Source organism: Ambystoma mexicanum, chromosome 13 (assembly GCF_040938575.1).
Source record: "Ambystoma mexicanum isolate Mex_15411 chromosome 13, UKY_AmexF1_1, whole genome shotgun sequence".
Classification (NCBI taxonomy): Eukaryota; Metazoa; Chordata; class Amphibia; order Caudata; family Ambystomatidae; genus Ambystoma; species Ambystoma mexicanum.
Window position 1 is genome coordinate 321,642,986 of NC_090938.1, and position 25,845 is coordinate 321,668,830.

At 44.9% G+C, this 25,845-nt stretch overlaps 1 protein-coding gene across 15 annotated transcripts in view; it reads right to left on the reverse strand.

Moving 5' to 3' along the window:
- Positions 1-25,845, reverse strand: part of ADCY4 (adenylate cyclase 4) — a 1,677,325-nt gene that overhangs the window by 1,420,017 nt on the left and 231,463 nt on the right. For 7 of the 15 annotated variants that reach the window (XM_069633787.1, XM_069633795.1, XM_069633805.1 and 4 more), the window contains exons 1-4: positions 16,837-16,946; positions 16,130-16,247; positions 15,975-16,046; positions 13,256-13,424 (exon numbers count right to left, since the gene is read on the reverse strand). The gene's annotated coding sequence lies outside the window, so the exon portion shown is untranslated. Of the gene's footprint in view, positions 1-13,228; positions 13,425-15,974; positions 16,047-16,129; positions 16,248-16,832; positions 16,947-25,845 lie in introns of those variants that run through there. The other 8 variants (XM_069633789.1, XM_069633792.1, XM_069633788.1 and 5 more) reach the window with 7 other exon arrangements.

Consider the following 25,845-nt stretch of genomic DNA (forward strand, 5'->3'; position numbering starts at 1 on the left):
CTTTTGTCATTCATTGCATACTCAATTCCCCTAAATAGATTGACATACAAGTGCTTTTGTTGTTATTGTGATTTCCCTAAGGGATGTAATTACTGATATTCTTTAGATATGGTGTATTTGACCCTTTGCCTATTATTTTGATGCCCTAAGGCCTCCAGGTGGATATCTCAAGCATGACACACTCACCACAGGACTAGGACAATGTCATATGTGTGATGGGTTGGATGCCACAATTGAGCCGACTCAACCCTCTATGCTATCAGGATCAGCTCATGAGTGTTGTCCAAACATGTAGGTTATGGCAAAAAACCTTTATCTTGTTTTTTGTCAGATGCTCCCTGTGATGTGCGCACCAGAAAGTAGGTGCCTGCTCCAGCAGAGGCTGATAAAATAGATTGAATACACTACTCAATATCCTCAGCTAAAGCAGAGCCTGCTGAATCAGTATGGGTTATGTTATTCAGCCCCAAACCACCCTCAAATGTAGCTTGTAGCGGAGTGTAATCGAACACAGAGAGGTCACTGACATCACCTCATGGACAGTACACTTAAAAAAAATATCGGGTACGATGGTGCATGTTGTGGATGAAATGTGTTTGAGTGCAAAAGTTTCAATCTGCGTGTGCATATTTAATGAATAGATGAATCTGCGTGCCTGCTTGAGTGTGTGTGTCTGCACGCACACGCGTCGGTTACATGTTTGTTTGTATGATGCAAAAAGCCAAATGTGGCTTCATAGCAATCCCACCTTTTTTCTCATTCCATTGTATCGTAGATAGCCAAAATACACCTACCGACTGGTTTGTTGAAAGACCATTGATTTGAGCAATAGGAATACATCATTTCTACATAGGAGTGTATTAAGGATGCCGAGATTTTATTTCTGATCAACATATTTGCACAATTATTCAAGCAGCTGTATTTTGGACTCCTATGGTACCGTTGACATTGGACTGCAGAAACCGTTCAGCATATGCAATATAATATATATTTCTACAGCCAGAATAGGAATGGGAGGAAGCCAATTCATTTGTACAGCCGCAATATCAACAATGCTTGCTGATTTATTTAACGTACTCCCCCTGTTCCAAATAACCGTCAGCTAACGTTTCCTCATCAGATGAAAAAAGGCTTCCTTTTACACACTCATATGACTACTATGGCTGTCACTTTAAATGTACGCACTTCCGGAAGAAGACATGCACCTGTCATGAATTTAAAGGACAGCCAGTTCTCGTAAAGATCACTGTTAACCCTGCTTGCCCATCCATGTGTATATTACATCGCCTAGTGTTTAAGAGGTTTGAGACTTTCACCCCATCAGGTGATACGAAATAATTAAAAAGGCCATAAAGAGATGCTTCCTGAAAATAGAGACAATGAGTATTGGGTTTTGCCACTTTGGCAATGGATTTTAGTCACCCTCTTTTACACATGGTGCAATGCAACTTGAAATGTCTTCCACCAGACTTACACAAGTAACTTCAAACAAGTTACTACCCTTCCTCATGGCATGGCAGTAAGCAGAAATACATAGTTCCCGTATTGCTCTCACTCCATGCCGTACATCATTGTGGGTTAATGGGTTCTTTCTAGCTCTGAACGCATAGAGCACATGCAGCGGCAGCAGGTCAGACATCTTATAAATGGTTTGAATTGGCTGCCTGACTGACACAAGCTGTACATCTTTATAACAGGTGCACTTACAAAGAATCTACTCATCCCCAGAAATACTGGGCGTATCTAAGGCAATTTCTTTATCTGCTTCATTAATGGACTCTTGGTGAAACCAAAGTGCATCTAGCTCTAGTTGAAGAGCAAGAGCCTTTATTTGACAAAAGCATTTAAGCGAACACACATTGGTGTGTGACAGCAAATCCTTAAAACTTTCACAACATTTTATATGGTGACAATATACGCACTCAACGCATTAACGGTTTGAGAGCAATCAAATGTTGACTACAAAACAAACCCAGTTCCATTTGGACAGGTATATTGCAGGAGCTATCCAGCAATCGTAACAACCCTTTCAAAAAGCTATTTTCTGTTACTTTAAGCATACTAGAGTTACAACAGCCCCACAGTTCTGCTCTATATAAAGTCCCCTCCAGAACCTGTGCTCTATAAACCACCACCACTGGAGCCACTGAATTACACTTTGATTTATTTACGAGTTGTATGATGCCGTTGTATTTTATTCCCCTATTAACATCAGAAATTCTTATGCTCAGATAATCTAAGTTGTTAACTTCTTCAATAGTCTCCCCTACAAAGTGCCAGGTTAGATTGGTGGCTCCTCTGTTTTACACATCTCACGAACTTCATTTTAGAGACATTTACCTCCAATCCTCTTACATCACAAACATTTCCATAATGGCCAACTTGCTTCTTTAAGCCCATTGTGGTATGAGAGAAAAGTGTGATATCATCGGCAAAAAATACAATTCTCATTTTCTCTCCAGCTAGCACAGGGGCGTCTGATGCTCCCATTGCAAAGTCCTCTAGTCCACCATCGAAAAACAAATTGAAGAATAGGGGGCAAGAATAAAACCTTGCTTCACCGCCTTTACACTGCAAAGGTTCTAGTGGACTTGTCCCCAAGACCTTATCTTACTCTTGCAGAAGAATCAGCATAGAGTTTGATGATTACCTTCAACAGTTCAACTGGCTGCCTTTATTTAACTCAACATATTTGTCATAAATTAATCTTAATTTTAGCACCTGGCCAACTGTACTTATCCTCCTAACAAGGCCACTCGAAGGTGACTAAGTGCTTCTTGTTCCGCCACCCAGCCTTCTAGCTTGGAATTAAGGTTTTTCCCAAGGATTTTACCAGATATAAACAAAAGGGAAATTGGCCTATAGTTACTTGGGTTTCTAGGATCTCCTTTTTTTAATATTGGAACTATTTCTGCTAAGTACCTAATCTAAGGTGTCAGGCCTGATCGCAAAATTCTGTTGAATAATGTATGTGAATAGGGGACCCAGGTTTCTGGATTACTCGTGAAGAGATCTACCGGTAATTGATCTGGACCTAGAGGCTTCCCAGAAACGTGACCTCCTACTGCCACAGTTACTTCAGTAAAACTCAATACAAGTGGGGGTACAACCCAACATCTGTGTTTTAGCCAGATCTGTACATCCGACTGGGTAGCAAAAACAGGTCTGGTTTTCTGATAAAGGTTTGAAACATTTTCAAACCATGTCCCTTCCATATTTGCCACTTCCACTGAATTCAGATGCTCGCAGCTATCCATTGTCACAATCCTCCAACTTTCTTTCACATCTTTGTTCTTTAGGGAATCTTTTTAAGAATCCCACATGCCCAAATAGTACAACTCCTTTTTTGTGTCAACAACATCTTATATTCCTTTCTACAAAATTATTCAATGGGCTTAAATCCTGAACCATCCTCCAACTTGAACCCTTTGCTTTTTTCACAGGGTATTTAGCCATGTTACATGGAGATTTTACTCATTTTATTATACATTGTTGCCATAATGCTACACTGGTGGCACAGATCCCTTCATCTGCTTCCCTTGACATGGGGTACTGTGTTACTCAGGGTAACACTGCTTCTGGTTTCAGTTTTATCCGAACTGCTCCTATTCTCTTCAGAAACCCTACTTCATGGGAGTTGCTAGTCCATAGGTGACTGGGTACCTTCTCCACATACTCCTGCAAGTGTGATCTGCAAGTGTGATGGTAATGCCTTGGCAATGAGCATAGTGTGAGGTACTCCCTGTGTTGTATCATTATTTGGCACGGTATGCACATTTCAAACACCATTTCTCCTGTGTCCTCTGTATCTTCGACCAGCTGTTTGTCAGACACCCCCCTCAGTTGCTGCATTGGGTCTATGCACAAAACCATTTGCCATTCCGCACCTTCCTCCCTTTCCTCGCCTGTATCAAAATAATTACTTTGTCCCTTTTTGTAATCACTGCTTCCAACTCTAATGTAATAATAGTGCCTGTTGCCTTTTCCTGGGGAACTGCTGGCCTGAACAGAAACTCTGCGTGTCTTATCCTTAATCGCGGCCACCCATCCTACCAATGCTGCCAATGCTGTTACCCTGTACAGAAACAATTATGGATGTAGGGGCATTCCCTCTGTGTCACTGTCACTGCAAAGAGCTTGTCTTATCGCTGCAAACCTAGCATGTTATATGGTTGGTGCTGAACACACTATACCTTTCTCAGTGAATGAAATGGTATTGATGGGTTTACCCAGGAGATCCATGCCCTGAAGGTTAACTGGTGTATCTTTACAGTACAATAAGGGTGTAGACAACTCCTGTGTATCTACAGTGGTGGGTAAATCTTCAGTGAAAGGAACTAATAAAATTGCCCCAGAAAATCCCTGCATGTCCATAATTTTAATTGACAAGGGAAACATCCCTTCCTTGATACAGGACTTTGTAGCTCCTGTGTCAACCATAAATGTGAATGTTCTCTCTCCTATCTTCACTCCTGCCTGGGGTTCCTCTTCTGGGTCTGAAGTGACTGGCATAAATGGGCATTCCAGAACGCTCCGTGGGCTGTCCTTTTGGGGATAAGCATGTGTGCCTGTAAGTGGGAACGTACTACGCCCTAAGACACTAGTTCCAGTGTTTTTATCCCATGGTTGTGTAGGAGTCTGTGTGGGTGGCTGCTGCACTTACATCTGTGTGATCTCTAGCGATAGGCACTGAATCGGTTGGGTTTGTATTGTGCTTTGGGCATGCATGGGACATGGGCATATGGGATAAATGGGGGCTGGATTCAGGACGGTGGATGATAGGTGAACTGAAACACTGGACCGCTGGGATTGTTGTACGAAAAAGGTATTCTGCTCCCCCATTCTCACTCAAAAGGTCCCCTTTTTCCAAAAGACCAACATTGTCCTCCAAACCTGGGCCTCATCTATCCAAATTCACCCCCTCTCCCCATCTGTAAAACTCCTCTTCCCGTCTGAAAGCTTCCCATCTCCCTTCTATCATCTGCGTACCCCTCGACCCAACCCTGTGTCGGTCTCTGGTCAGGCTGCCCCTCTGTGGTACTAGTAATCATTGCTTCTTCCATGCTCAATTTAGCAAACTCTTTCTGGACCAGCTTTGTGTTTGCTCCACTGTATCTCTTCTCTTTCTCTTGCCTCCTTCTACAATGATGCACTATGTGCACCTGTATTTCTGCCCATCTCTTCACCTCAATACCGAGCACTTAATCTAAATACCAGGGCTCTAGCCTCTCCCCCTGGCTCTTCAATGTTGATCTGGCTCCTTTGGCCCACCTGATCTCCACCTTCTCCTTCAACTTTCAGTGTTATGCTGATGACACTCGGCTCTTCTTCAGGCTTCCCTCAGCTGCCTCTGTTGCCTCGCTCATTCCTCACTGTCTATCCACGATTCAGGATTGGTACTTCTCCAACAATCTCTGCCTTAATTCCAGTAAGACAGAACTCCTTCTCATTGAGACCCCTGCTCCTGCGTTCCCTCACTCACTCTGGCCACCCTCTTTGGGCCCTCTACCTTCGCCTTCCTATGAGGCAAGAAACCTTGGTGTCATCTTCGACTCCACTCTCTCCTTCTCTCCTCACATCATTGACCTTGCCAAGAAGGCCCACTTCCAGCTGCACCTCCTCAAAGGTATTCTACCTTTTCTCACTTTCCCCCAGAAGCTTACTGTCTCTGGAGCTCTGGTTCTCTGCAGGCTGTACTACTGCAACAGCCTCTTTTTAAATCTGCCTGCCTCTACTCTGCCCCCTCTGCACCTAATCCAGAACAGGACTGCAAGACTTATCCTTGGCCAAGCCTAGGGACCGTATCTCTCCAGCTCTGAAGTCTCTCCACTGGCTCCCAGTGGCTACAAGGATCAAGTTGTCATGATGCCTACCCCCGGGGACCCAAACCAGGTCCAGCAACCCCGGAAGCAGGCATTAAGTTATTTTGGGCAAGCCCAAAAACTCCTTCTAGGGGCTGTTTGGGTGCGGTCCTGGCATCTATGGCGCCAGGCTTATATGGAGAGTCAGTCCTGGCGCCATAGGTGCCAGGCTCATAGAGTAGAAATGACCTGATGCAGACCATGCTGCAAGCTTACCTGATGCAGACCATGCTGCAAGAGCTCCAAGCCAAATGAGGCTTGGAAGGGACTATTTTACCTAGGGACTATTTTTTTACTCAGACGGGGCTGGAGAGGAATACTTACCTTGGACTACTTTGGTGGCTATTTAAACAACGCCCAAAGAGCTGCACACGCTTCGTGTTATTCTGCATCCAGCAGCGTAACGCTCACCGTGCCTGCAAGTCTGCATCCAGTCTTCTGCCACGCCCGCCTCAGGTATGGAGCTCCTAGAAAAAGGGAGAAAGAAGGAGAAAAGATTAGAACAAGAGCAATACCTTTGATCCTTACCTGAATTCCCGATCCATCGCGCCTTCAAGCTGGAAGAAAGAAGTTATTTTATGCGCGTCGCCTCGCCTGCTGCAGCGCCGCGCTGAACTCACCGGCCTTCGCAGCATCTTCACATTCCACCGCATCATCCTGCATGTTCCCGCCGCATTCCGGCACCTAAGGAGTAGACAAGAACAGCAAGGTGAGCCAAGGGAATACGCAGAGGAATATTAGTAACCCCCCCATAGACTTACCTGATTTCACCACCGGGGGTACTATTCCTCTTCACGGGTCGGCGCAGCTTCCACTGCATCTTCGCCAAACCCCGGCCCCTAAGGGGAAACAAAAGAACAGCAAGGTGAAACAAAGGAACTATCAAGGGGAACCCTCCTCACCACATTAGACTTACCTGATTTTACCACCGGAGGTATTATTCCCTGAGACTTCATACTTTCTCTCAGTGCCTGAATAAGGGAGAAAGCAACAGGTTACATATTGACATTATTTATCGAACTGTGTTGGAAATACAAATCCTTACCAGAATATTACCGGTTGCCACGAGGAACTCTTCACTAGGGTCAAGCTGCAATCTGCAAGGAATCGGACAAGAGTGAAAGTCAGGCATTTGAACGCTTACGAACTACATACTCTTCGGAGTCAATATTGTTCTGGAACTCACCAATTCCTTCGAGTCAGTGAAGCAACTGGTTATCAACGCGCCCCTGCGCTCAATGCAGGATGGAGAGCTCATCTTTTCAAACCATCAGGTGAGACTATAAGAGGGGACATCAAAGGTGATCCGTGGGGAGAACAGCAGGGTTCGGGGATTTACACTCAACTCCAGGGGTGGTTAATTCCCTTTCTCAATTTGCAGAAGAATATTCCTACGGGCTAAGCAAACAAAGCTAGGTGGGCCAGTCCAGTCCGTCATCTCGGCCCTACGCGTCACATTGGTGGAGACCGCAGCTGTCCAGTTCAGATCGACGCCTCTGTGGGAGCCAGGTGAGCGTAACAGAAGTTTAAGACCCTTTGGATCATCCACAAGCTTTCTGGGGCCAGGGCCTGCACTATATCCAACTCTCTTTGCCTTAGTACCTCTCTTCCCGAGCCCTTCGCTCAGCTATCTACAACTCTCTAAGGGTCAGACACTTCTCCAGACAGAGAGTGGGGGGTATATCTCTCTCCTCTGCAGGTGCTTCCCTCTGGAACGGCCACTCTCAGACTTGAGTCGGACCACCTGAAGTTCTGGAAGGAGCTCAAGTCCCTCTTTTTCTCCTCTGCCATATCTCTCTCGCTCACCTGCCAACCTTCCTGTCTGATGCACTGACTGGTTTCTTGGTACCCTCAGAGTCTCAGTGGGTACCAGGCTCCTCTATGACCAGTCCTCCTTGCACTGTCACCTGGCCTGTGCACTTAGGGGCTGTAATTTGTAACCTCCTCATCCCCCCTGCCAACTTGCACTTACCCAGAGCCACCCTGCCATGTTTGCACTTAACCAGATCCTTACTGCCCCTGACTGCACTTTCCCCTACCCTCTCCCTTGCACTTCCCCCACTAACTTCCACCGGCACGTCTCATTGTCGCACTTGCAGAATCTGAATGTCACAAGGCCTAGTAAGATCATTTGTCATATCTTCCCACGGTCTCCCCTCCTGTCATGGCTACAGGCCCCAGAACACAAACACCACACCATCTAGTGATGGGGGCAATGTGTCACTTGACTCACTTATGTCCCTTTGGGAGCCATAAACACAGGGGCCTGGCTGGACTCAGTCCTGGTGCCTTTTGTGCCAGGCTCATATAGATATGTGAGCAGGAACACTTTATTTCAGTGCAGGAGTGCTTTTACTTTATTTCAGCGCAGGAGTGCTTTTATTTTACAAGAACTTTCCAGAAGCTGATACATCCTCATGTGCTGACTCATCGGGTGTGGCTCCCTAGGCCTGGTATTCATGTGCTGACTCATCGAGTGTGGCAGGGTGTGGCAGGCAGGCTGAACCTGGTGGGCGTGGCTTCAGAAGCTCAGCTATATAAGCTGCTCCATCCTTAAGGCCGCTGCTTGGACCAGTTTACTTACCTTTGAAACCATGGCGTTCTCCTGCATACACACCTTCAGGAAACAGGTGCTTCATCGCTTCATCTGCAGACTCATCTCCTGACATCCAGTGATCTTGATCCTGATGACGCAGCACCATGCTCTGCATCCACGACCTCGGACCCTGTGAAGAAGAAAGAAAAGGTTAGAACATCCGTCCTAGGGCCGCGCCGCATTTGAACCCCACGCTCCCCCAAGTTAACAATTTACCAGCTACTGTACCGCTGGAGCTCCATTCCTCGTTCCCTCCGGCTGCCGCCTCGAGCTCTGTAGCTTCTGCTGGCCGGCAACATCACCTGCAAGGGAAGAAAGCAAAAGAGCAAACATAAAAAGTGGAAGGGAAAGCAATACAAGACAACAAACTTTACAATACAACAAAAACAGACAAGGAAAGACAAAAGCAAATAGGAAAACTTACCTGAAGTATAGTGGCTTAGTCGGAGCAGGACTGGACTACCATGTGCAAGGGAACGGTGAAGGAACTTGGTCTAGATCATACAAGCGCACCTGCCAGAAGCAGCAAGATGGAGTGCTCGCCAAAACTAATCAACAGGTGAGCTTTCCAGGGACAGCGCATCCCACGGGTACCACTGTTTGGGAGAAGGAGTCTGGAAGGGGCTCAGGCGCACAAGCTGGCATACTCACACCCCCTATTCTCCACACAGGAGCAGTCCCGAGCAGCATCACCTATTACCACCAGTCACCACATAAGCGCAGAGGGCGAAGTTGGAACCGAGCGACCTCACCCCCGGGAGGGCTGCAACCGTGCTGCAGCACCTCCACAGAGACCAGGTGAGCATAACAGAACGCAAAGCCTCTTTGAATCTCTGCCTGGGCATTATGGATACTTCTGAAATGGACCAGTTGGCCCGATTACTGGGAGAGTTACAGGCTGAAGTTCATGCCTCAAGATAGGAAACCAATGCCCTAAGTAGGGATCTAATTGTGAACCGGGAGCCGACAGATGAACTAGCAAGGCAAATGCTTGAGGCACAGGCAGGCCAGGTCCCCCTGCCGGGGTATGCCCCTCCTGCCGCGCCTCCACAGCCCATGCCAGTACAGGTGGTTCTTCCAAGGGGGGTTCCCCTGGCCCCGCCAGAATGCTTCACTGGTGATCTGAATAAGTACACCATCTTTATGAATCAATGTCGCCTACATTTCTTGTGCAGACCTGGGGCATTCCCCAACAATCAAGCAAAAGTGGCATTTGTACTCTCATATTTGGGAGGTAGTGCAGCAGACTGGTCAATACCCTTGGTAAACCAGGATGATCCTTTGCTTCGAGACTTCGGAGGTTTCCAGCGTGAAATGGAGAAAGTATTTGCACGGCATACTCAAGGGCAGGCTCTGGACTTTGAACTGTTATTACTACGGCAGGGTAATCAAGACCTACTAACATATATCACATCCTTCAATCATCTGATAGCACAAACTAACTGGCCAGAGGAGAAAAGAACTACGTTCTTTTACTGAGGCTTGTGAGGGGAACTTAAGGACGTATTAGCCCAAGTAGTAAATCCCCCAGAAAGATGTGCTGAATATATTGACCTGACAGTGCAGCTTGATCAAAGATTGCAGGATCGGAAGATGGATCGGGCCAAGGCCGATGGGTGGTCGGTCTATGTGCGACCCTGTGAGAATCAAACCAAATCCCATGATCAGTCCGAGCCAATGCAAATCGGAGCCTTGTGGAGCCCACTCACCAAGGCAGAAAGGGAGAAAAGGAGACAGCAGCAGCTTTGTTTGTACTGTGGTAAGGCAGGTCACTATCTCTGAGAATGCCCGGTGAAACCACCCAGGAAAACAGTTGGAGCAACTGACAGGACTCAGGAAACTCCAACGCCCGGCAAGCGTAGGGGTCCACTTGTCGAGCGGTGAAAAGGAACCTATACAGACCTCACATCTAGTCATCCCTGTGCTCCTGGTAAACCACAAGCAACCATTGAAAAAAACACCCCTTGTAGGCATACATTGAGAGTTGGGCTTTGGGAAATTATATGGACCAAGATCTGGCTACCCGGATAGGCTTTCCTCTCGATAGAAGCAGGTTTCGGAAAACGTTACAGCAGTTGATGGATCTCAGCTATCATCCGGCCCAGTGACGCATTACACCGAGAAGGTCACGCTTCTGTGTCAGGATGGTCACCAAGAGGACATCACCTTCGATCTCATTGGCGCTGTTCCTCGTTCCCGCTGGCTGTCGCCTCGAGCTCCACAGCTTCTGCTAGGTCAGCAACATCACCTGCAAGGGAAGAAAGCAAAAGAGCAAACATCAAAAGTGGAACGGACAGCAATTCAAGACAACAAACTTTACAATACAACAAAAACAGATGAGGAAAGACAAAGGCAAACAGGAACACTTACCTGAAGAATAGTGGCTTAGTCGCAGCAGGACTGGACTACCATGTGCAAGGGATTATTGAAGGAACTCGGTCCAGATTATACAAACACCCCTGCCAGAAGCAGCGGGACAGAGTGCTCGCCAAAACTAATCAACAGGTGAGCTTTCCAGGGACAACGCATCCCACGGGTACCATGGTTTGGGAGAAGGGGTCTGGAAGGGGATCAGGCGCACAAGCTGGCATACTCACGCCCCTTATTATCCATGCAGGAGCATCCCCCAGAAGCATCACCTATTACCACCAGTCACCACATAAACGCAGAGGGCGAAGTCAGACCCAAGCGACCTCACCCCTGGGAGGGCTGCAACCATGCCCCAATGCCTCCGCAAAGACCAGGTGAGCGTAACACCTCCCTTGTCTTGTGGCACCTAGAAACACTTGTGTGCAGGCGTGTTATTAATGCAATATCACTGTCATTAAATAATTTGTGTACTTCCATGAGGAGAACCTTGCATAATATGTGATCAAACATAGCCATATTCTTGTCCCATGCTTCCCTGTCTCTGCTCGCCACATCTCCTGAATCTGATGAATGTAAAGTGTGAGGTATTCATCTGCTACTTTGGTATGGGCAATGACTGAATTTATGTCAGGTGTGTCTGGATATGCGTTCCTCAAGCTTTACGTGTGCTCGACAGTTGTTAATGGCACACCATAAGGATTGTCACTGTTCAGTTGCACCCTTGGATACTCTGCCCTCTGCCATATTTTGTCCACATGCTCCCCCAGCAGTGTGGTGAACAAACTCCTCATGTCCCCTACAGCTAACGTGATCCCTGCTATCATCTTTTTTTAGGCCATATATCCATTTACCTCGCCAACTGTAAGTGAGGGTAGTGTCTTCATTAAATTGTTCTGATCCAAATTGCTCCAGGGCACATAGTTTGCTCTCCCTAGTCCATTTTGCAACAATGGGAACTACATTCCTCTCTTCTTAGTCTGGGATGTCCTCCCTCCCTTCTTGCCCTTTACTAGAGCCATTTGGGCCCCATGGTGTAACTTCCTCCTGTTGTATCCACTGCTCCTCATCCATCTCTCAATCTGTATCTGATTCCCTTACGGTGCATACCGAGTCATAATGCAGGTTATGACTGCACTCGTCCCTCTGCTGCAAAACTCCTTGATCCTCCCCTGCATTGCAGGATCCCCACACCCCAATCCACCGTAATATCCTTGATAGACGCACTATCCATCTGAAGATGTATCTGTCCTACCTGCCACTCGTCTGTGCATATCGCTGCACTGCACCCCTCACCTTGTCTCTGCATTTACCGTGTCAGCTCCTCCTCTTCCTTCTTTACTGCTGCTTCTAGCTCTCTACATGCCTTAGTCTCTACTTCCTTAACCAATGGGCCCTGTATTTTATCTTTAGGTTGCTCTGGTTTGCCTGTCTTGGAATCGGTGGGAGGCGCATACCGGGGGTTGGTGTATCCTGCGGCGGCTTGTAAAGGAAAGCACCCATAAGGAGGCGGGCAGTGGTGTGAGCATGTATCTGATTCACTCCTCCTCTGCGGTCATCAGGGCTGTTGTCTACATCCTAAAACATGTTCCATAATTGAAGTATATTCTGCCTGTATCTCACCTGTTTTCCTTTATATGTTTATGATAAATGCATATACATATGTTCCAATACATTTTGTCATACATGCCCTCCTCAGCCCAAGCCTTAAACATCTTATCCTCTGATACGTGAACCCACTTACGGTGATAGTTCAGAATGTTTTCCCTATACTGTGGGAGCGTTTTACACATATGTACGAACTGAGTACCCGCACTCCTTCTCAAATGCAACCTTATTTAAACTAAAAATCCACCAAACACTGAACCAGCGGTTCTCATCGCAAAACCCACAATATCCCAAAAAAACCTATCTACCCTTCCAAAACAAAAATTCAAACCCTCCCCCTCAAAACACCTTTGCTAATATAATCACAACAGAAAGGCACACAATGGGCTACTACTGCCTCACATCGAACCTTTCTGACTACACAACTACTAACAAAGTCACTAATAAAAACACATCTATTTACACAATGGTGTAGACCCTTCCTCTGTCTCCTTCTCTCGAGCCAAGGGAACTTAACCTACCTCACGCCCCTTTCACTCTAGGACACAGGGATAACGGATCCTTTCCATACAGGACCGTCACTTCCACTACAGCGCTGTCTTACCTGGTCTAAGAGGAGATACTGCAGATCAATTCTCCTTTTTTACTGATATTTATGATGGCGGGGGAGCTTCACCTCTCTATAAGAAAATAACTCATGCAAAGTCACAACGTTGTCTCTCCTCTTCTGCGGGGAGATTCCCCTTCTCTCTCTTCATTCACTCAAACACACAAAAACTAAAATATTCAACCCCACCTTATTTTCCTGCAAGAGTGCACTCACGTTCTTAAGTGTCCTCTGAGCTGTCCGGTGTCGTATCACCCTTCAATTGCCTGCACAGCTGGGCGTAGCGCCTGCTCCAAGGATCAGGCAAGCCTTCTGGAAACACGGGACCTCCTCAGAGTGTGCACATGGACTGGTCACTGCAGATGGGGGCCGCAACCCAGGGAATCTGGTGATTACATCACGGTTACCAAATGTATAAGGTAGGCCCAAAAACCGATCGATAAAAAACAATCCAAGGGTTCAATAAAGAATGCATGTCTTGCAAGGAAAACAGGTTTTATTGCATGCAAATACAGCCAGGAGGGTCAGTCAGCCCCAAAGAACTGAGAACTCACTCGACACGCCCATGTTAGTTACATCTTTTAAGGTACAAAATAACAAAAACTACATTGGCAAGATATATACAGATAAATCCCACATTTCTTTTTGGTTATCCCTGATACAAAAGTCTAAACATCACCTACATTTCACTAACCCATTGGTCAACTAATTATCTGTGATGACATGAGTACATGAGTGGCCTAATTATACAGTCAGCAAAAAATACTTTGTTATGATTGGTCCATTACATTCAGGCAACTTGTTTCAAAAATTGACTTTCCTTATTGGTCAAAACAACTTCTGGTAATTTGTGAGGTGCATGCCTCTGAAAGAGACCCATTCATGAGCGAGTGTGAATAATGAAGTCAATACCCTGTGGTAATGAAGTGGACTTTCTCATGAGACCAGACAAATTGGCAACCCTGAATGGCTTCTTTGACTTTGCTGCTGTACTCTTTGGTAGCAACTCTTGTGACTCCCATCTTGAAACATGTTGCTTAATTAGTACACGTTCTTCCCAATCTCGTTTGGAAACCAGGTTTCATTATTAAAAACACAGCTGAGACACTGCTCTTCGGGATTAATTTAATGGATTTAATTGCACTATTTAGCTTGACACCTGTAATTCTAATGGACATGCTACTTCTCAAGGGGGGGCAGTATCACCACAACCTAGTTCAACACCTTGTCAATGTCTGGTCACCAGGTTATGTTCTAAGTAAGATTTGCTCTTCACAGCTGCTGCATTAATCTAAACAGGAGGAACAAAACTGACATAGTATGCTTCGTTCCCAGCTCCTGTGGACTAATCTGCCTTGCAACATCAACTACTATCTGCATGGCGCCCTCTCTTTCCTCTAGGGACCTTGGCTGTCTAAACACCCACTGGGGAGAAGGAGGAATACAATGAAATTAAATGAACAGAAGCAACAAAATGCAGTCTAAAGCTCTAGCTAACGGAAGCTGCAACCTCTAACGGGGCCTAACTCAAAATGGCAGAACTCTTGGTAGCGTGGCCAACAGCCCTTATGTTACTAAAAAAACAACATCTGTCCTACTTAATTTTTGCACTACATGGTACTGTAGGCCACCCTTTCACCAGCTACCAAAGCAACATATTCGGATTTCGTCTAAATACAAAGAACAACTTCATTCACTAATGCTAGCTACAAAGCCCTTAAAATATCCTGGGCCTAAACTCCAAATGTAATCAGCAATATTGTTGTTGCTCCTCCTTTCACCATGTGACACTCTCTAAAGTGTGTTTAAACTAACTACAAGAAGCACGTCTGCAGAAGTGCTAAACCAAATGGCAGAAATACTAACACTAAAAGATCTGCTCTCCTTGGTAATAAAATGTATGCAGTCTGAACCTCTTTCCACATTTGGGATGTTGCACATGCATGCCAACAACAGGAAATGCTGCCATATCTTCTAGGCAGAGGCATCATGACCCTCTACTTCACTGTGGCAGCAATGGCATGCACAATAACAGAAAGAAGCAGGAAGACTCTGTACTCTGGACCAGAGTATTATTATGAATCACAAATCAGAATAAATGTCCATAGAGCAAAACTGCATTAATCACAAAAGTGTATCAAATTGTATTCACCATGATACAAAATATTTGGAAAAAAGTCAATAAATTACATATTACTTTACATAGCATTATTATATCACATAACACGACAACATGGGGATACATAAAAGCTGGTTAAAATTAGTCCATCATAACAACCATTCATAGTGCAGCATTCAAACCATACATCACACTCAGTGACATTCAACCAAACAACAATAGCTAAAAAGCAAGACAAAATGTGATTAGCAGTAGGAGGTGGGATACACATTCCTCACGTCCCAGCTAATTATTTTAGTATTGGAAATTTATTTACACACAAACAACAACAGAAACAATTAAAACAATCTATTGCAAGGGTGGATCCAGAGGAAAGAATGTTGTATCGATTACATCCCTAGGGAGTAAGCTCAACCGGTTTCGACGTATAGTGTATATTGAACAACATCTTCATCAGGAGATAAGGAGCGAAAGGCTGTAAACAAAGTGCAATACTGCATAATTATGCGACAGTGCTCTATCTAAAAACTAAACTAAAAAATCAAAAACATATATGTTGCCACCATGTGCCACCTGTTACAGACCAACTATTGAATAAAAATATGTGCAGGAGAAGCAGTAAAAAATCAAAAGACAACCCCAGTAGCAGAGTTTTTTTAAACCAGAGCAAGAGACTCCAACCCTTAAAGATGTGCTGAAGAAAGCAAAGTGGTTGCACCATAAAAAGCCATTAATGCAAAAAGATTTGAGTGACCAACAAGAAGCTAGTCCACTCAAAAAGTGAAAGACATGCTCAGTTTGTCATGCAGCACTGACCTCATATATATGGCCATTCCCAAGCAGGATGGAGGAAAGAGTCGATAAGCTGGAATCTGAGCACAAATAAATCTGCATTTTGACAGGAGAGGAAAAAAGGCAGTTGTGGCAAACAATTAGCCAAGAAAAAATGCTGCATTGGACAGAGATATTACCTGCAATTGGAAAGGCGCTGCTGTGGGCTGCCCCCTACAGTCGAGAATGTATTGGGGTGGCCTCCTTGCTGGTTTGTGCAGCGAAATGGGTCGTGTCGGCAGGAAATGGCCCGATATACTGTTAAACAAAAAATATTTATAGCCCAATCAGCATGAACGTAAAATGAGCAGAAAGAATGCCGCTCAAGAAATGCACAGAAGCTCCCTCAGTTGGACGGAGGGGGCCCTTTATGTTTAATTGTTTACATTCGCCTCCAGAGTGTCATGTCACCATGTGCCAACCTAATAAAAAGAGGCCACATGGATAACAAACAAGCTAGAGGCCCGCGAGCCCGAATACAGTGCGAAAGCCTAATGAAATGAAACAGGCCGCAGTTAGAAGAGTAATGCAGACTGACTGTCTTCAGACACTGGCGCAAAGGCATTATCCATAAACCTCAGAAACATGTGTACAACCCACTGCAAACTACCATGTTAGGGCTATTTCAAATTCTAAACCCTACCAAGTATGTGAGGATACTAACTACTGCATGAACAAAGCAATTGCAAAAATTTTTCGCACACTTACATAGGAACCCGTCCGTATGCAAGTGTGCCACCCGCGGCAAAATACGGTGTTGAAGTTATTTCAAATTATTAACACTGCCGAATATGTAAGAATACTGGCAGCTGCTTAAGTAAGGAAATGACAAAAATCACGTACTTACATGGGAGCCAGGCATTGGCGGTTGTCAATTAATGGAGCGTCCAGCACGGAGAATATAGTAGACGTGCTGCGCTACTGGTAGTGCGACAGCCCTCTAAAAGGACCTGTGTGAATCACGTGAACAATGTGATTAATACGACGCAACGTGGCCGTTCTTGGTCTAATCCAAACGTGTCACGTGAGCGTAAAGGATAAAGAAAGAGGACTGGATATTCAATGAAACAGCAGGTGAAGCTGATTTGGGAACAAAAGGTAATAGTCAAGCCCGCCGCGATTAGATGCAGAAATAGCAAGTATAGTAACTAGATGCTAAATATATGCCCCAAAATATTGAAAAGGAGAGAGCCACCTCAACAAAAACATAATTAGCAATTAGGGTGAAAGCACAATTGCCATATAAGATGGCATGATGCCTAATATGTGCCAGCAAAGGAAGTGGAAATAGGCCGACTTGGTTAGATAGTCGTGAACGTAGGTGCTAAATGCTGAAAAAGAGTCTGGCACAGAAGCTCACACGAGCCAATAGATTACCACCACAACGTAATTTGTTCAGGGATGTTAATCTCTAACCTCTGGTAGGTCATTACCCCTGTACCACTTGTATGGAGTGTAGATTCTCCAAAAAGATGACACATTGGGCCTCATTCTGAGTATGGCGGTAAGGGATGCCGGTCACCGTTAACGAGACCGGTGCCGGTAATCCTTTACCGCCACATTCTGAGTTCCTTTTGCGCCCTCGTCCTTAACGGGACGAGGGCGCAAAGGGGCTTTTTAGCCAATAACGGTGACCGTAAAGTACGGTCACCGTTATTTGCAATTTCCCCATTCCCAATGAGTCCTTTGGGGGCTCATTTGGGAATGGGGAAGAGCCCTGGGGAATGGGAAATTACCTCCCTGGTCAACTCGGAATAGGGCGGTAATTTCCCATTCCACCAGGGCGGTGCCGGTACGGGTCCGGTGCCGACCAAGGCGCTACTACCGCCATTGGTTAGCGCCAGACTCGGAATGAGGCCCATTTTGTTAATGAAGGTAGGAAATGGGATTTGCGCACTTTCACCACTTGCAAAAGCAAGAATGTAGTATACGCGATCCAATGTCCGTGCCACTTGTTTTACATAGGTGAGACCACCAGAGAGATACATGTGCGCATCAATGAACATCGCTCAAAGATCAAGATGCGCTTTCTCACTGCCCCATTGGTCTCTCATTTTATTAAGATGGGGCATGACGCAGATTCATTAAGTTGGTTTTGTATTGAAAAAATCTCAGCAAGTGGACATGAGCAAACAATCAACAAACTGGCCTATAAAGAACAGATGTGAATTTTTAATTTAAGAAATCTCCACGAAGGCTTGAACTCCATGGAAACATGGGAGTTCAATGCGAGATAGACAGCTTCAGCTCTCTATGCCTTGTGACATTTGGGCACTTTTTCAGCATTTAGCACCTACGTTCACGACTATCTAACCAAGTCGGCCTATTTCCACTTCCTTTACTGGCACATATTAGGCATCATGCCATTTTATATGGCAATTGTGCTTTCTCCCTAATTGCTAATTGCGTTTTTGTTGCAGTGGCTCTCTCCTTTTCATTATTTTGGGGCATATATTTAGCATCTAGTTTCTATACTTGCTATTTCTGCATCTTATCGAGGCGGGCTTGACATATTACCTTTTGTTCCCAAATCAGCTTCACCTGTTACCATTCTCTTCCTTTGCCCTCACTTATGGGCAATATCGGTTGTGGCAGCCTTATGCAAGCTTCATGCACTGTTTGCATTGAATATCCAGTCCTCCTTCTTTGTCCTTTACGCTCACGTGACACGTTTGGATTAGACCAAGAACGGCCACGTTGCGTCGTATTAATCACGTTGTTCACGTGATTTACAGAGTTCCTTTTAGAAGGCTGTTGCACTACCAGTAGCGCAGAACATCTACTGTATTCTCTGTGCTGGACGCTCCAATAATTGACAGCCGCCAATGCCTGGTTCACATGTAAGTACGCAATTTATGTAATTTCTTTACTTAAGCAGCTGCCAGTATTCTTACATAGTCGTCAGTGTTAATAATTTGAAATAACTTCAACACAGCATTTTGCCGCGGGTGGCACACTTGCGTACGGACGGGTTCCTATGTAAGTATGCGAAATATTTTTGCATTTGCTTTGTTCATGCAGTAGTAAGTATCCTCATATACTCGGTAGTGTTTAGAATTTGAAATAGCCCTACCACGGTAGTTTGCTGTGGGTTGTACACATGTTTCTGTGGTTTATGGATAATGCCTTGCGCCAGTGTCTAAAGACAGTCAGTCTGCATTACTCTTCTAACTGCGACCTGTTTCATGTCATTTGGCCTTCGCACTGTATTCGGGATTGTGGGCCTCTAGTTTGTTTGTTATCCATGTGGCCTCTTTTTATTAGGTTGACACATGGTGACATGACACTCTGGAGGCAAATGGAAACAATTAAACATAAAGGGCCCCCTCCGTCCCGCTGAGGGAGCTTCTGTGCATTTCTTGAGCAGCATTCTTTCTGCTCATTTTATGTTCATGCTGATTGGGCTATAAATATTTTTTGTTTAACAGTACATCGGGCAATTTCCTGCCGATACGACCCATTTTGCTGCACAAACCATCAAGGAGGCCACCCCAATACATTCACGACTGTAGGGGACAGCCCACAGCAGCGCCTTCCCAATTGCAAGTAATATCAGGTCTTTTGCGTCAGGGTATCTCTGGCCAATGCAGCATTTGTTCTTGGCTAATTGTTTGCCCCAACTGCCTTTTTCCCTCTCCTGTCCAAATGCAGATTTCTTTGTGGTCAGATTCCAGCTTATCGACCCTTTCCTCCATCCTGCTTGGGAATGGCCATATATATGAGGTCAGTGCTGCTTGACAAACTGAGCATGTCTTTCACTTTTTGAGTGGACAAGCTTCTTGTTGGTCACGCACATCTTTTTGCATTAACGGCTTTTTATGGTGCAACCACTTTGCTTTCTTCAGCACGTCTTTAAGGGTTGGAGTCTCTTGCTCTGGTTTAAAAAAACTCTGCTACTGGGGTTGTCTTTGATTGTTTACTGCTTCTCCTGCACACATTTTTATTCAATAATTGGTCTGTAGCAGCTGGCACATGGTGGCAACATATATTTTTTTGATTTTTTAGTTTAGTTTTTAGATAGGGCAGTGCCGCATATTATACATAATTGCACTTTCTTTACAGCCTTTCACTCTGCATCTCCTGATGAAGACGTTGTTCAATATACACTCTACTCTACGTCGAAACTGGCTGAGCTTACTCCCTAGGAATGTGATCGATACAACATTCTTTCCTCCAGATCCACCCTTGTGGTAGATTGTTTTTAATTGTTTCTATTGTTGTTTGTGTGTAAATAAATTTCCAATACTAAAATAATTAGATGGGACGTGAGGAATGTGTATCCCACCTCCTACTGCTAATCAAATTTTGTCATGCTTTTTAGCTATTGTTGTTTGGTTGAATGTCACTGAGTATGATGTATGGTTTGAATGCTGCACTATGAATGGTTGTTACGATGGACTAATTTTAGCCAGCTTTTATGTATCCCCATGTTGTCTTGTTATGTGATATAATGATGCTATGTAAAGTAATATGTAATTAATTGACCTTTTAACAAATATTTTGTATCATGGTGAATACAATTTGATACACTTTTGTGATTAATGCAGTTTTGCTCTCTGGACATTTCTTCAGATTTGTGAGCAATGGCATGCATTCTGGGCACCGTCACGGAAGTGTTTTTTATAGCGGCAGTGCTGACATATATTTGAACATAGCCTGAAGGGCTTGGATAGCATATATTGGGGACTGTCGGGAAATACAACGTAGCTCCACATTTCATCTTTTAAAAAAGCACATTTTAGCAAAGGTCTGAATTTTAACTAGAGCCAAGGGTGTGAGACTCGTGGGTGAGCCTCAAGCAGTACCTAATAGATGTCAGTATTATAACGCAAAAAGCACATGCCAGCCAATTTGAATTTGACCCTGCACAAGGTTTTATTATTTGCACCACACTCCAGCAATGGACTAAATGCAATGAAAGAACATTAATATACTAATTCTACTAATATTCTAGAACTCAATAACCTACTCCGCTACTAATATTCAATGCAATTTAGACCATTTCTTATGAGTGCAAAACATTGATGCGTAGGTGTAAAGACTGGTAGGGGGTGTCTGTACTTCTGCTCTCTATATGGTAGAGGGGAGGCACAGGGGACCCCAGCCAAGATTCTCTATAAGGTAGCAATGGACGAGCAATCAAGGCCTAGCTTTTCAGGAGGTGATGCAGGCTGGTTCTTAAGTACATTGTAGTCCCCGAACCCCCACAAAGGAATGTCCACACACTTTATTACTAAAAACACAGTCTTTATATAAGTAATATTCAAAGGTATGTACACGATCACAATAACGCACTTTGTACTCGGAAGTCAATAATGATAAATATATACAATTCTAAAGTGGTACCACCAGTGTTATCAAACCTCATTAAAGTTCATCAAATGTACGGTTAAAATGTCACACAGATTAATAACGGGTAAACCAGCAATAGAGATAGGAAGGAACGCAAGATGGTTGAAACAATAGGCAGAATACTGACCCCTACCACTAGGCACAGTTCTGTGTGGAGATCCCCCCACCTGGGCAACCTGTAAATAAAGATATATAGCACAAGCCCAGTCCATAAAATGTTCGATAGTCTTACTTCTTCCTATTAAGGTTTTACCCCCCAATGTACCTGGTGGAGTAGAGTTCTCCGACGATGCGTCGACCGATCCTTCTTGAGTGGCTCCCTTTCAGGCAGGAGCCACGGATCGTCGAGAGGTGTCGGGGAACTTGGCGTTCAGTGTCGGGGAATCGACAGCCCTTCTTGAGTGCCCTCCCTTTAAGGCAGGAGTCACGGGTCGTCGATCGTCCGACGGTGAACAGGGTGAACTACGGCCGGGAAGTGGCAACTTCGTTCCTAGCGGTGCTCGTCGATGACAGAGCGTTGGCGTCCTGCAAGGAAGAGGCGTGCGGGGCTCCTCGGTGATGATAGTTCTGGACTGCAAAGAGATGATGAAGAACTGTGGCCCAGCAAGGGCGTCGAGACGTCGGCGTCTCTGTGGTCCTTAGGTGGCGGGAAACCCACCGGTGAATGCTCCTTGGCGCGTGGATGGTCGGGCCTTCTCCAGCGGGAGACAAGTAGGTGACGATGCAGACGAGAGCGTCCGATGATCAATGGAAGTTCTTAGGCAAACGGGAGCACGACGGCTCCGGCGGCGACGGCGGTCGTTGACAGTGGCGGACAACAGTCCGAGTGCTTCTCCTTGGAGTTCCGCAGCAGTCCCTGTATTGGGTCGGCAGCCTGTCAAAGGTCTGTCTACCAGGGAGCGTTGGCAAAGATCAGCTGTGCACGATGGTCCCTCGTAGCTCGGGAAGAGGGCGCCTTACCAGGTCCTCTCTGGATCAGTCCTTGAAGGCACAGCAGCTTTCAGATTGTGAAGGAGAGCAACAGCAATTCTTCTCATCCACCAGGGTTTCAAGGTCAAGCGTCAGTTACTCCAGTTACTCGTCGTAGTGGACTTCAGCTTCTGAACACGATTCCTAGCAGTGAGAGGTCCCCAGATATACTGTTGATCTCCCATTCATTCCGCTGGGTCACACTCAAGCATCCAATCACGACTACGGGCATTCATGCAGGCAGGCAGCCAATCAGGCACACAAGGTATTCAGGCCATTCACTTCTCTCCAGACACTCACAACCAGTTATGTGTATTGGGACAAGTACCGAGCCATTCAACACTCCAAGCTGCATTCATACCGGTTTCGGGCAGGGTTGTCTCAGTCATTGTGTCAACCACAAGATACTAGACACCCACAACACAGAGTGCATATTCGTCACACACTCTATTCACCCAGGTCCCACCCACAGGAGGTACCCACAAGGTCTGTCTACCAGGCGGTAGACAGACCTTACTGTCCATCACCGGTAAGGATCCAGCTAGTCTGGCCGGGCCTTCACAACAACGCCATATATGGCATTTCCACCCAACAGCCAGTCAGGGGGAAGGGACAGAGTCAGGGCTTCCCAGGACTTTGGGAAAACAAGGTAATGGGTAATAGAAAGCAAGAGGCCACCGGGGCCATCTTGTTTTCCATCAACTGATCCCAATGGCAGGGCCTGGGTATCCCAAAATGGAGGATACTCCGCGCACCTGTCAAATTCAGCATGGAGCTGCCACCAGCCCATACCCTGCTCTGCGGGCGACCCACAGGTGCCCAAAAACATACACTAGGGGCACAGGGCTGTACCCCCACCCATGGGTGCCATAAGGGTATCCCACGGGTCCGTTCACCAAACCAAAAGAAAGAGAGCTGCACCGCCAGGAGTCCCACATGAACTCCTGTGTGGAAAACACGACAGAACACACGATAAAAACCAGTAAAGGACAAGGATACGGAGGCCCTGTCCCTCCAATGCATTTCCAGCATCACAGTATGGGCAAAGGGGCGCATTTACTAAAATGTAAAGATATTTGAAGTGCGCAAAGCCAACTCGAAATGTAGTAAATGTGGAATTAGATTTGTTTTGCAGTGAATACGTGGCAGAGTTGAGATACAAGTTGATTTATTCAAACTGACTCCATTGTTCATTTATGAAAAAGGAGGCAGAGCACTGGATGAATGTAACATTTTCACTTCAGTGCTGCAGTTTGAATCTCGGTCAAAGGAAATCACGTGCTATTTTAATGGGCTGATTTGTCAAGGGGATGTCCTTTTTTAATGACACACAGGTTTTAGAAAAGGGTTTGAGGCAGAAAGGGCTGGGTCATTGGCAAAGGTAGCAGAAGAACTGGCAGAGAAAGAGAGAGAGCTGACTCCAGGGCCCTTATCTCCGCATGACTTTGGGGAGTTTAAAGGCTGACTCTTTTGTTCCATGCAGAAGGGAAGTGGACGTGATAAGAATTCTCTTGTCTTATCCTGTCCAACCTGAGTCAGGAGACTATCGCCAACAGATATAGGTAATTATACAGTAATTGAGGAGTGTGTAGTATACGTGAAAAATGCTTACAGGTTGTGTGATAGAAATATGTTTATTTTTTAAAGTAATTTACAATCTATATTTTACGTGGATTCCATTAATGAAGTGAGCTTTTATTAAGATAACAGCTCCTAACTGAGAGAAACATTCAAGGTTTCCTCATCAGACTGGGCAGTGGCCAGCCAGCAACAAATTAAGATTATTATTAAAAAAACTATTTAATGTGTGCAAGCTCTCTAATGAAATGCATTTGAACCATGTTCAAGTATAAGCCACTGTAAAGGAGTACAGCATAATACAACTGTTTGGTCATTTTTCTGAATTTTAACATTTTATAAAGCCATAAAAGAGAAAAACAAATTGAATTATCACTCTTATTATGTGTCTGAAATATTGTTAACACAGAAACTGAGGTCCAACAGGTGGTAAACCTATTTTACTGTAGCGGTAATTCACATTACCACATGTGTAAAAACATAAAATACATTGTTTGCCTTTGGAGTTGGATTTTCAGAAGTGCTAGGCCTATATGTTAGTACAACTATTTGGTGTTGTGAAATAATCCATGTATTTTGAAACACAGCCAAAAGGGCATAATATGATATTGATAGCACAGCATGGCATGAGCTAATTATTCAGTACTTGTTTACCGTTAGTGACTCTGGTAAAATAATTATTAGGTAATGTTCTGAAGCTAGTTTCACCTCTATAAGAATACCCCAACAAGCTCACCACAATATACCAATAGACCTAACAAAATACCACTATTCCACTATATCACAAAAGAAAATACTACGAGATACTAAAAAATATGGTCCAAAAAATCTCTAACAGGACTGAGGCATCATAAACAGTATCAGCGTGGGCACAATACCAAAAGTGTTAACAGTGGCAAATCTGGCATATATTGTGAGAACAGAGATCATGAAAATAGTGCAGAATGCTACTTTGTATTGTTGGTCAACATGGCACCCCATCTATTGGATTTGTCAATGTTTTATTCTATGCACTAGGTTGCAAATCAGCCTTTTACACTGTTCTCCTCAATACAAATGCACCATTTTAACAAATTATTTCAAATAAAATTCTCTGGGAGGTTCACTCACAACTCTGCCGCAAGCCGTAATTAGGAAGAAATATGAACAAACCTCTTATGAAAAAAGTCCACCCTCAACGCTGCCGAGAACAATTTATAAAGAAAGTGCCCCCTTGGTATTCCTCCGCCCTCTTTGGCACCGAAAGCTGCCTATGCCACTGACAGAAAGCCTCTGGTACAAGCAGAGATTTCAAATTTCCAGATAGGTTTGAGATTTGTGTATGGTTCAAAAATATGAATAACTGTTTCACCCCTATAGCATACATGAATCCATAATTGTATCACCCTCAGGAGAACTGGCTGAACCTGTCTGGATAGATTTCAAATTCCTGGCATATATAATTTCAAGCTCCATTGTCCCTTGCACCTGGAATCCCCACCTTAACCTCCACTGACTGTGGCAAGAGTTTTGGGAACATCAGAAGGCATGGGCAGCATGGACAGCATGGACAGCATGCCACTGAACTCCTCCTTGAACTAATTTCACCTTTACATTGAACTGTAAAATGCACCATTGCAACCCTTTTGTTAATTAAAAAAACATTCTTTGTTTGACAAACACCCGTATTATCCTTGTTGACTTTGCATTACAACGATTTGAGGAAAAGAATAAAGACACTCCTCTGAAAAGACTGCATTATCTGCTATTCATTATCACTAAAATGGATTGAAATACAAACGGTGTACTCGTACAAATAGCGGTTTTATAGATGTCAAACGGCACTCCTGTTTCTGAGTGCCTACTGGTGAGGGGTTAGGGAACTCAGGAGATTGCCGGTAGGCCTCTGCACCCTGGCCCTGTGTAGTAACCTATTTTATTTCCATATTTTGTCATAGTAAAAGGAGTGGGCTTGCTG